Source organism: Myotis nattereri (assembly GCF_964212035.1).
Source record: "Myotis nattereri genome assembly, chromosome: 4".
Lineage (NCBI taxonomy): Eukaryota > Metazoa > Chordata > Mammalia > Chiroptera > Vespertilionidae > Myotis > Myotis nattereri.
The window spans coordinates 100,820,117-100,831,429 of record NC_138079.1 but is presented as its reverse complement, the minus strand read 5'-3'; the positions used below and the strand labels follow the sequence as shown (position 1 = coordinate 100,831,429).

Below are 11,313 nucleotides of genomic sequence, written 5' to 3'. Positions count from 1 at the left end.
CATGCCCAGGTTGCAGGCTCAATCCCCAGGAAGGGGCATGCAGGAGGCAGCCAATCAATGATTCTCTCTCATCATTGCTGTTTCTATCTCTCCCTCTCCCTTCCTCTCTGAAATAAATAAAAATTAAAAGTAAATAAATAAATAAACACCACTCAAAGAGGATCACTATTAACATTAAAAAAAAAAAGAGTTTAGTGGAAAATGTAGTTAGAAACCAAGAGCTGGGTACTAAGTGTACTTATAGTTATTGTGGTGCCCTCTTGGAGGATAGAGCTGGGAAATGGGTGAAATGTATACATCCGTGAGTTTATACTGATATCTCCAATTCCAGTGTAATGCTATAGGGTTCTTTCTATCTCCCCTCTCTGTATATCTTTCTTTTTTTATCCCCACCTGAGATATTTTTCCATTGATTGAGTTTTAAAGAGACGGAAAGACAGAAATATCAATGTGAGAGAAATACATCAATTGATTGCCTCCTGCACACACCCTGACCAGGGCCTGGGCTGGGGAGGAGCCTACAACTGTGGTATGTGCTCTTGACTGGAATCGAACCCGGGACCGTTTGGTCCGCAGGCCGATGCTCTATCCACTGAGCCAAACAGGCTAGGGTTCCATATATATTTTTTAAATATTTTAAAATTGAGTTTTATTTTTTTAGCAGTTCATATTTCTTTTATTATCTGTATTATTGCTGGCGTGTCCTATGCCCTGTACATATTGAGGGTATGTCTCCCCCTTGAGGGCTGCAGCTATCGCTACACCCTGTATAAATGCTGGACTTACATCAGCACACTGTTTTATAAAATCATTTATAGTTCCCGTTCTGCGAATCGGCCTTCATAAAGCCTGACAGGTATTATTAGCATTTTCAAAAGCCAGTTGTTTAAGTAGGATATCGGCTGCCTCTTCATTAGTGATTACTCTCTTGACTGCCTGTATGAGGCGAGAAAGGAAATCCTGATACGTCCCTGGACCATCTGTTTAACCTCTGTAAGGGAGGTTGTTTTTCCTACTGTACAAGGTAGGGATTTCCAAAACCAGTTGCTGCCTAAGAGTAGTGGTCACTGACGAAAGCTTGAAATAACCTGTATTCACAGGGGGGTGTTCGCATTGCTGCATGTCATAATTGGGACCGCTTGCAACAATTCAACAAGGAACAAGGCAGCCCGCAAATGCAGAAAATGTGATTCATGAACCATAACTAGCAGGCTGTTCTCCGTGTCGTCGCATTATTTGATCATGCGTAAACTTCACAAATGCATCGTATTGTTCTGCAAGGTTTGTGTTCAGTATCTCTTCATACCTTCTCGAACTTCCCGTTCTTTCCACAAGCGTTCACAGATCACGCCGACCGGCCGTCGGGTAAGGGCTCTTCTTGCTTTGAAGGTGAGGCTGTTGCAGGTGAGGTCCCTGGCGAGGCGGGTCCACGGAGGAGATGCATGTGGCTGTGCATCCGAAGCACAACATGCAACCGTCTGCTGAAGACAAGTTTCTAAATGTCTTCTCTTCTGCGGGCGTTCATACTCTTGTTTTACGTGGTACAGGATTTGCTCTGTGGGGAGGCGGGTGAGACGTCGCCGAGGGGGCGGCTCCATTCGGAGGTGCTTCTGCGGAGCGGCGGCCGAGGTGGGGCGGACAATGGCGCACATGGCCGCCGCCTCCGGGACGCCGGGCTCAGCAGCGGGTCGAAACCCAGAGTCCTTTTCAGAGGGCCCCGCACGCCACGGCCGGGGGCTCCGGGGGTGGAGAGGGGGGCCGGGAGGAGGAGGAAACGGGGGGGCGGGGACTCCCAGAGCGGCTGACCCGCGGGCTCCGGAGCAGACAGGGGGGTGGGGAGGCCGTCCCCCCGCGGCAGGGGCAGGGGCAGGGGCAGGGGCAGGGGCCGGAGCAGGGGCAGGGGCAGGGGCAGGGGCAGGGGCAGGGGCAGGCGCAGGCGCAGGGGCAGGGGCAGGCGCAGGGGCAGGGGCAGGGGCAGGGGCAGGGGCAGGGGCAGGGGCCGGAGCAGGGGCAGGGGCAGGCGCAGGCGCAGGGGCAGGGGCAGGCGCAGGGGCAGGGGCAGGGGCAGTGGCAGGGGCAGGGGCAGGCGCAGGGGCAGGGGCAGGGGCAGGGGCAGGGGCAGGCGCAGGGGCAGGGGCCGGGGCAGGGGCAGGGGCAGGGGCAGGGGCAGGGGCAGGGGCAGGGGCAGGCGCAGGGGCAGGGGCAGGCGCAGGGGCAGGCGCAGGGGCAGGCGCAGGGGCAGGCGCAGGGGCAGGGGCAGGGGCCCGGGCAGGGGCAGGGGCCGGAGCAGGGGCAGGGGCAGGCGCAGGGGCAGGGGCAGGGGCAGGCGCAGGGGCAGGGCCAGGGGCAGGGGCAGGGGCAGGGGCAGGGGCAGGGGCCGGGGCCGGGGCAGGGGCAGGGGCAGGGGCCGGGGCCGGCCGGGGCGAAAGCGGGAGGGGCGGTGTCCCCAGCCCACACCAGCCGCGGCAGGGCGGCTCTCCCACCTCCAAAGGCGCGGATCCCGGGGAGAGGCTGCGGGCGCCCCCGCCGGCCGCTCGAGCTCTGCGCCGAAACGGGCTCCCTGCGGCAGTCAGTGGATGCCAGCCCCGTGGGGTGTGAGGCTGGCACGCGGCCGGTTGGCTCAGTCTGTAGAGCAGGAGACTCCTAATCTCAGGGTCGTGGGTTCGTGCCCCACGCTGGGCGCCAGATGTTGGGGTCCAGCCCCAGCAGGTCCAGGGGTTCCCAAAGGTGTGGATGGACGGAGTCAGCCAAAGAAGGAATGACAGGGAGGCAGCGTTCAGTCGATCAGTGATCAGCGTAGCGAGGTTCTCAGCCAGGTTCCTAAAATTGAGTTTTAGAGGGTAAAGGAGAGGAAGAGAAAGATCAGTGTGAACAAAACATTGATCAGCTGCCTCCTGCATGCCCCCTACTGGGGACTGAGCCCAAAATCTGGGCATGTGCCTTGAACAGGACTTGAACTGGCAACCTTTTGGTGCACGGGACAAAACCAACCAACTGAGCCACGCCGGCCAGGCATCCCCTCTCCATATTTGTAACTCCATTCTCCAACCATGAGGAACTTGGCTTTCATTTCCACAATACTGTATATTTACATATTTGCTCAATTCTAGAATTCCAAAAAGTAACCTCAAATTGTTCATTCATGCCGATGGGGAAAAACGCCTACCGAGTAGCGTTTAATATTTGTTTAGAGTTCTTTTTGTCTTTAACCTGAAGGCATGTGCTCTAAATACTATATTCAAAAGTTACCTAAGTTCATTGGTTTTATTTTTTTTCTCACCCTTAAGTATGTGTCTCTTTTTTTACTGCAGCACTTTATTCTTCTCTTGTTCTTGGAGCCTAATGTTCTCACATGACAGTACTTGTTATCTCTTAAAGAATTGAGGCTGAACAGGTTTGGCTCAGTGGATAGAGTGTCGGCCTGGGGACTCAAGGGTCCCGGGTTCGATTCCGGTCAGGGGCGTGTGCCCTGGTTGCGGGCACATCCCCCGTAGGAGATGTGCAGGAGGCAGCTGATCGATGTTTCTCTCTCATCGATGTTTCTGACTCTCTGTCTCTCTCCCTTTCTCTCTGTGAAAAATCAATAAAATATATTTAAAAAAAAAAGAATTGAGAATTGTGCACAAAAATTTTACATAAATTAAAAGGATGAATTGCCCAGCTGATGTAATTCAGTGGATTGAACGTAGTCCCATGAACCAAGAGGTCCCAGATTTGATTCCCAGTCAGGACACATGCCCAGGTTGTGGGCTTGATCCCCAGTAGGAGGCGTGTGAGAGGCAGCCTATGGATGTATCGCTCTCATCGATGTTTCTATGTATCTCCTCTCCTCCTCTCTGAAATCAATAAAAATGTATTTTTTAAAAAGCATCAGGTTTTTTTAAAAAAAGATGAATAAATTTAGAGGTGAAAATGCAAATTGTTTTCCAACTTAAGGCAAGAAACAAGCATCCTAGGTATTCTGGCAGGAAAACATCAGCTAAGAAAGGAAAATAGGTCTAGGTTCTCTAGATCCCTTCGTCTAGAGCAGCGGTTCTCAACCTGTGGGTCGCGACCCCTTTGGGAGTCGAACGACCCTTTCACAGGGGTCGCCTAAGACCATCGGAAAACACATATATAATTACATATTGTTTTTGTGATCATCACTGCGCTTTAATTATGTTCAATTTGTAACAATGACATTGGGGGTCACCACAACATGAGGAACTGTATTAAAGGGTCTGTTATGGGTTGGCTCAACGAGATAGACCACCGACTCAGAATTTAAATTTAAGAGCCTTTATTAAGCTGGCCAGCTGACCACAGCGCCTATCTCCCCCTCTGGGAGCTTCGGAGCATGTGGCAGAGATCAAGGGTGCAGTATGATCCTTTATAGCAAATCAGTGTTAGAAAAAAAATACAAAGCATTCCATTAGCTGTTCCTTAGAAGTTCACAGAAAGTTCATAAGCACAAAGGGGGGTAAACAGAGTCACACCTGGCTGGAGCATATCATAACACATTGCTTTTCTAAGACAATCTAGCAATTTTTCTTCTATGGTTCCTAACCTTGACACAATCCTCCATACGTCAGTCCCCCCCTCCCAGCACATTCAATTTCTCATGTCCCATTTCCTCCCCTTAGCACATTCTGTAACCCTTCCATGCTGCAGTCTCTCACCCTAGCACAGGTCGCGGCATTAGGAAGGTTGAGAACCACTGCTCTAGAGCATAAGCAGATTTATACCTGAGCCCATGCACTACCCACACTCCTTGCTTTCCAACCCTAAGCCCTCTTAGCCTGGTGTCACAACCTAATGAAAACGGTCTTGCTCCTTTTTTTTTTTTCTTGTCTTGCTCCTTTTATAAAGTACTATCATTTGTTTTTGAACCATTAACTTATTTGTGATTATATTACAACATGTAATTCTCAAAACAGGACTCTGCCTTTCAAGCCAGTAAAATAAAAAAACAGATAAGAGTTTTTAGAAACTAAATTTCCTATTTAGTGAAGTGACACAGTAATAAAGCGTGAAATACTATTTTTGAGGTCATCATAAGATGTGAATGACCCATGTCCCGCGTGGTTCAGGGTTCCGGCTCTGGAGAAGGGCTGCGAGCAAATGACAGAGATGAGACAAGAAATAATAATTTGGAAATTGGGGGGCCAGGTGGGAGCTGAACGCAAGAGGGAGGACTCCGCTTGTGCTCAGGCCTAGCCAGACTTTTATTCAGTTTGGGATACACCTATAGCCCTTAGGCAGGCATTTTCCAGTAACAGACAGGCTTTCTTATCAGTAAGGATTTCCATGACTATCTGGTGGGAAGTTGCTTCAGCTACCATTGTCTGGACTAAACAGTGGGTGCATTGCCCTGACCTTTGCCAGGGCTCCAGGGTCACCAGCCTTCTGGCTCCTTGTCCACACCTCTCTGCTAGTGAAGATAATAGGCGGCTTCCCACAATAAGATTAGTCATTCTCAATGTGTAATTGATTCCCTAACAGTTAAACCTTTTTAAAAAACCTGTATTTTCATTGATTTTTAGAGAGAGAGTAAAGGAGAGGGATAGAGAGATAGAAACTTTCCAAGCCTCAAACTCTCCCAACACCATCAGACTGGCAGGACAGAAATGACAGCTGGTTCAGGACTCATGCCAGCCTCTAAAGCAGGGGTGGGCAAACTTTTTTACTTGAGGGCCACAATGGGTTCTTAAACTGGACCGGAGGGCCGGAACAAAAGCATGGATGGAGTGTTTGTGTGAACTAATATAAATTCAAAGTAAACATCATTACATAAAAGGGTACGGTCTTTTGTTTTGTTTTGTTTTATTCATTTCAAACAGGCCGGATCCGGCCCGCGGGCCGTAGTTTGCCCATGCCTGCTCTAAAGAAATCCTGGAATTGCCCTAACCGGTTTGGCTCAGTGGCTAGAGCGTCGGCCTGCAGACTGAAGGGTCCCGGGTTTGATTCCGGTCAAGGGCATGTACCTTTGTTGCGGGCACATCCCCAGTGGGGGGTGTGCAGGAGGCAGCTAATCGATGTTTCTCTCTCATCGATGTTTCTAACTCTTTATCCTTCTCCCTTCCTCTCTGTAAAAAAATCAATAAAATATATTCAAATAAAAAACACAAAGAAATCCTGGAATAGGCAGCTTCTGCAGGTTAGTACCCTGAACAAATCAGGAATGCGTGGTCTCCCCACTTCTCACCAAGACGCTGGATTTCTCTTGCACAATCATGTTTTCGTTTCGGCCACCAAGTGACCAACCACATATGCAGGGGTTTAAATCATAAATATGGCCCTAACCGGTTTGGCTCAGTGGATAGAGTGTTGGCCTATGGAATGAAGGGTCCCAGGTTCGATTCCAGTCAAGGGCACATGCCTGGGTTGTGAGCTCGAGCCCCAGTAGCGGGTGTACAGGAGGCAGCCGATCAATGATTCTCTCTCATCAGTGATGTTTCTATCTCTCTCTCTCTCCCTTCCTCTCTGAAATCAATAAAAATATATATTTTTAAAAATCATAGATATGTACAGGGTCTTAAAACATGTACCAAGGGAACAGTTAACTTGAATACAAGATCAGATACAAGCTTCAAGGACAATTTCTTTTCAAAGGCTTATTCCAGTTCCATGAGGCCAGCCTGAGGTGTATACATTTGCTAGGGCAAACTCAGACTTGATCAACTCATGCAGCAAATGCTACTCATCTGCCTGCGGTATGTTTAGAAGCATTTACAGTGGACAACGGACAGGCCCAACTTGTCATACTCTTGCTGATCCACATCTGCTGGAAGGTGTACAGTGAGGCCAGAATGGAATCATCGATCCACATCGAGTACTTGTTCTTCGGCAGGGCAATGATCTTGATCTTGATCACAGCCAGGGCTGTGATCTCCTTCTGCATCCTGTCGGCAATGCTGGGGTACATGGCGGCCCTACAGACAACATTGTGTTGGCATACATGTCCTTCCGGATGTCAACATTACACTTCGTGATAGAGTTGAATGTGGTCTCTTGGATGCCACGGGACGCCATACCCAGGAAGGAGGGCTGAAAGAGTGCCTCCGGACACTGGAACCGCTCGCTGATGATGATCACCTGCCCCTCGGGCTCGTAGCTCTTCTCCAGGATGCGGCGGACACTGCAGTGGCCATCTCCTGCTCCAAGTCCGGGGCTACGTAGCAGAGCTTCTCCTTGATGTTACACATGATTTCCCATTCACTGCGGTGGTAAAGGTGTAGCCACACCCCATGAAGATCTTCAGTGAGATAGTTGGCCAGGCCCCAGCCAGCTAGGTCCAGACACAGGATAGAATGGGGGGGGAGTAGACCTCCTTGCTGGGCATAGTGTGGGTGACCCCCACCCCCAGAGCCCATAACAATATCAGTGGTGCAGCCAGAGGCATTCAGGGACAGCACCGCCTGGATGGCCATGTACATGGCCTGGGTGTTAAAGGTCTCGGACATGATCTGAGTCATCTTCTCATGGTTGGCCTTGGGGCTCAGGGGAACCTCGGTCGGCAGCACAAGATGTTCCTCGGGGGCCACAAGCAGCTCGTTGTAGAAGGTGTGGTGCCAAATCTTCTCCATCTTCATGTCATCCAAGACGGTGAGGATACTGTGCTTACTCTGGGCCTTGTTGCCCATATAGCTGTCTTCTGCCCCATGCCCACCATGATGCTGGTGTTGGGGGCATCTGGCAATGGAAGGAAACACAGCTGGGGGAGGGGTGGAATCATCCCCAGCAAAGCCAGCTCAGCACAGGCCATAGCCATGGTTGATGACATCTCTTCTTCCATGGCGACTGGAGGAGGAGACAACAGTCGTCTCGGAGAATGCAATAGCACAGAGCAAAGCTGCGGGCGGAGTGTGGGCCCGCTGCAGCGAGTGAGAACAAGTGTGTTTGTTATTCATTGGAAATGTGCTTTGGTTCTGTTTGTATTAAATTTTAGGACTCGTTCCTCCCATTTTGGAGATTTTACTTACTTTTTCAAATACGTAGAAAAATGGCATGGTTCCAAAAGGCAGGTCTGTACAAAAAGGTATATTCAGAGAAGTATCTTCTCCCCTGTCCCCTCCATCCTGCCCTTGGATTCCTGCCCACTGCCTTCTGGTAACCAATCTCAGTTCTCTCTGCTTTTTCCTTCCTAGGTTTCTTTAAAATGTATATTTTCTTAATTCTCCTTGTTTCTTATACAAAAATAGCACACTATAGATATTCTTTCCCACTTTGCCTGTTTCACTTAGCTTTATATCCTGGAAGCCACACCACCTCAATTCACAGAGGTGTGTGGAAGAACTTTTATTCAACCACTATTTTATGTATGAGCATCTAAATAGCTCCCCTGCTGCAATGAGCAACCAAGTACATATGTATTTTCATATTGTTGGGAGTATATCTCCAAGGTAAAGTTCTAGAAGTGGGGTTTCTGGGGCAAAAGGCAAGGACATATGTAGTTTTGTTACTGATGACAGATTCCTCTCAGTAAGCGTTGCATTCCCACTAGCAAAATATAAGAGGGCCTGCTTTCCCACAGCCTCGCCAACAGGGTGGGTTGCTATACTTTTCAATTTTGCTAACCTGATAGGTGAGAAATGGAATTTCAGTGTTGGTTTTTGTGGTAAAATTTCTATAACATAAAATTTACCAATTCAACTATTTGTAAGTGTACAATTCAGGGCATTAATTCACAATGTTGTGCAACAATCACCACTGTCCATTTCCAGAACTTTTTTTATCCCCCAAACGGAAACTCTAGACATTAAACAATAACTCCTCATTCCACCCTCTCCACAGCCCCTAGTAACCTCTATTCCATTTCTTTCTGTACCTAAGTATTTGACTACTCTAGGTATCTCATATGAGTGGAAATCATATAATAGTTGTCCTTTGTGTCTGGCTTATTGCATTTAGCATAATATTTTCTTTTCTTAGCATAATATTTTCAAGGTTTATCCATGTTGTAGCATGTATCAGAATTTCATTCTTTTTATGGCTGACTAATATTCCATGGACTATATAAACTGTGTTTTATCCATTCATTCGTTAACAAACATTTGAGTTGTTATCATTTTTTTTTTTAGCTATTGTGAATAATGCTGCTATACATGAACATTGGTATACAAGTTTTTGCGTGGGTATATTTTCATTTCTCTTGGATATATATCTAGGAGTAGAATTGCTGGCTCATGTGATAATTTCATGTTTAACTTTTCTGAGAAACTGCCAGACTCTTTTCCACAAGGCTTTCACCATTTTATATTCCTATCAGCAATGCACAGGGTTCCAATGCTTCACATCCCTAGCAACACTTGTTATTATGTCTTTTTGTCTTTTTTATTCTAGCCATCCTACTGGGTATGAAGTGGTATCTCATTGTGGTTTTGATTTGTATTTCTCTAATGGTTAGTGATTTTGAGCCTCTTTTCATGTGTTTATTGTTAATTTGTATATCTCCTTTAGAGAAATGTCTATTTAAGTCCTTTGCCCATTTTTTAACTGGGTTGTGTGTGATTTTGTTGTTGAGTTGTAAGAGTTCTTTATATATTCTGGAGATTAGTTCCTTATCAGATTTGTGACTGTTCTCTCCCATTCTGTGAGTTGTTTTTCAATTTTTTGTTGTTGTTTGTTAATCCTCTCCCAAGGATATTTTTCCATTGATTTTAAGGAGAGTGGAAGAGAGAGAAAGACAGAGAGAAATACCCATGTGAGAGAAACACATCGATTGGTTGCCTCCCGCACGAGCCCCAACCAGGGCCTGGGCCAGGGAGAAGCCTGCAACCAAGGTATGTGCCCTTGACTGGAATTGAACCTGGAACCCTTTGGTCCATAGGCCGATGCTCTATCCACTGAGAAAAACTATCACTTTTTTATAGTATCTTTTTATGCACAAAAGTTTTTTTAAATATGTTTTATTGTTTTTTTTACAGAGAGGAAGGGAGAGGGATAGAGAGTTAGAAACATCGATGAGAGAGAAACATCGATCAGCTGCCTCCTGCACACTCCCTACTGGAGATGTGCCCGCAACCCAGGTACATGTCCTTGACTGGAATCGAACCTGGGACCCTTCAGTCCGCAAGCCAATGCTCTATCCACTGAGCCAAACTGGCTATGGCTGCACAAAAGTTTTTAATTTTAATGAGATCCAGTTTATCTCAGTGTAGTTTGAATTTGCATTTCAATAATCACAAGTGAGGTTGAACATGAGATATATTTTTCCCTTATAGAAGTTTACAGTCTGGCCCTAACCAGTTTGACTCAGTGGATAGAGCGTCAACCTGTGGACTGAAGGGTCCCAGGTTCGATTCTGGTCAAGGGCATGTACCTTGGTTGTGGGCACATCCCCAGTGGGGTTTGTGCAGGAGGCAGCTGATCGATGTTTCTCTCTCATCAATGTTTCTAACTCTTTATCCCTCTTCCTTCCTCTCTGTAAAAAATCAATAAAATATATGTTTTTTAAAAAATAAGTTTACAGTCTTATTAAACTAGGCAAAACAGATAAAGCCGTATATTCTGAATGGTATACACTAGTTTTCAGTTTCCCCACCTGCAAAATGGAGCCGTTAGACAAATATGACCATTAGACAAGTATGCTTGCCATTAGTAGGAAACCATGAACACCTTTCTCACTGGGTTCTTTAGTCTTAGGACTCTTCCTTCAGAGACTATATCTTGGTCACTCGGAGTCTGTACCACTGGCTTGTGGAGAGTTTTCTCCTGCTTCTGGCAGATGCCTTTCTCCCCAACGTGCTCCTCCTCCTCCTCATTCCCATCTGGATACGTAGATTGTTATCCAAGCCAGAAAGCCAGCCGTTGGCCCTACTTGACGTCCATCTCCAGTTAACCCTGTGACATGGCCTCCACAGCCTCTCCCTCACCCTGCCCTCGGTATCCCCAGCTGCTGCTGCCCAAACTCCGGCCTCCAGCACCAGCCTCCTCTCCAGGCCCCTGGCCGCTAGGCTTTGCTTCCAGTCTCATGGGGCCTCCAGAATGATTTTTTTAATTTTCCTTTGATGCTTTATTTGTATCCTGCAATGTGGTGGGTTGAATAGCAGCCCTTCAAAACTTGATGTTAATTCAGAACCTCAGAACGTGACCTTATTTGGGACAAAGAAAGGGCGTTGCAGATGCAATTAGTTAAGGATCTCTGGATGAGATCATTATGAATTTAAGGGGGACCCTAAACCCAGTGACTGGTGTCCTTATAAGAAGAGGAGGCACAGAGGCACACAGGGGAGAAGGCCCTGTGAAGGTAGGGGCGGAGACCGGAGTGATGCAGCCACCAGCCAAGAAACCGAAGAGGCAGGAAGGATCCTTCCCTGGGTGCTCCTCTCTTGG

The 11,313-nt window shown here is 47.7% G+C and overlaps 2 pseudogenes across 2 annotated transcripts; both read right to left on the bottom strand.

The window, feature by feature from the left end:
• Positions 1-1,191: 1,191 nt before the first annotated feature.
• Positions 1,192-6,214, bottom strand: LOC308518560 (akirin-2-like; annotated as a pseudogene). Its single transcript has 2 exons — positions 6,185-6,214; positions 1,192-1,813 (listed from the first exon to the last, which is right to left on the bottom strand). The product of its transcript is annotated as an akirin-2-like (transcript).
• A 484-nt stretch (positions 6,215-6,698) lies between these two features.
• Positions 6,699-7,651, bottom strand: LOC308517827 (actin, cytoplasmic 2-like; annotated as a pseudogene). Its single transcript has one exon. The product of its transcript is annotated as an actin, cytoplasmic 2-like (transcript).
• Positions 7,652-11,313: the final 3,662 nt, after the last annotated feature.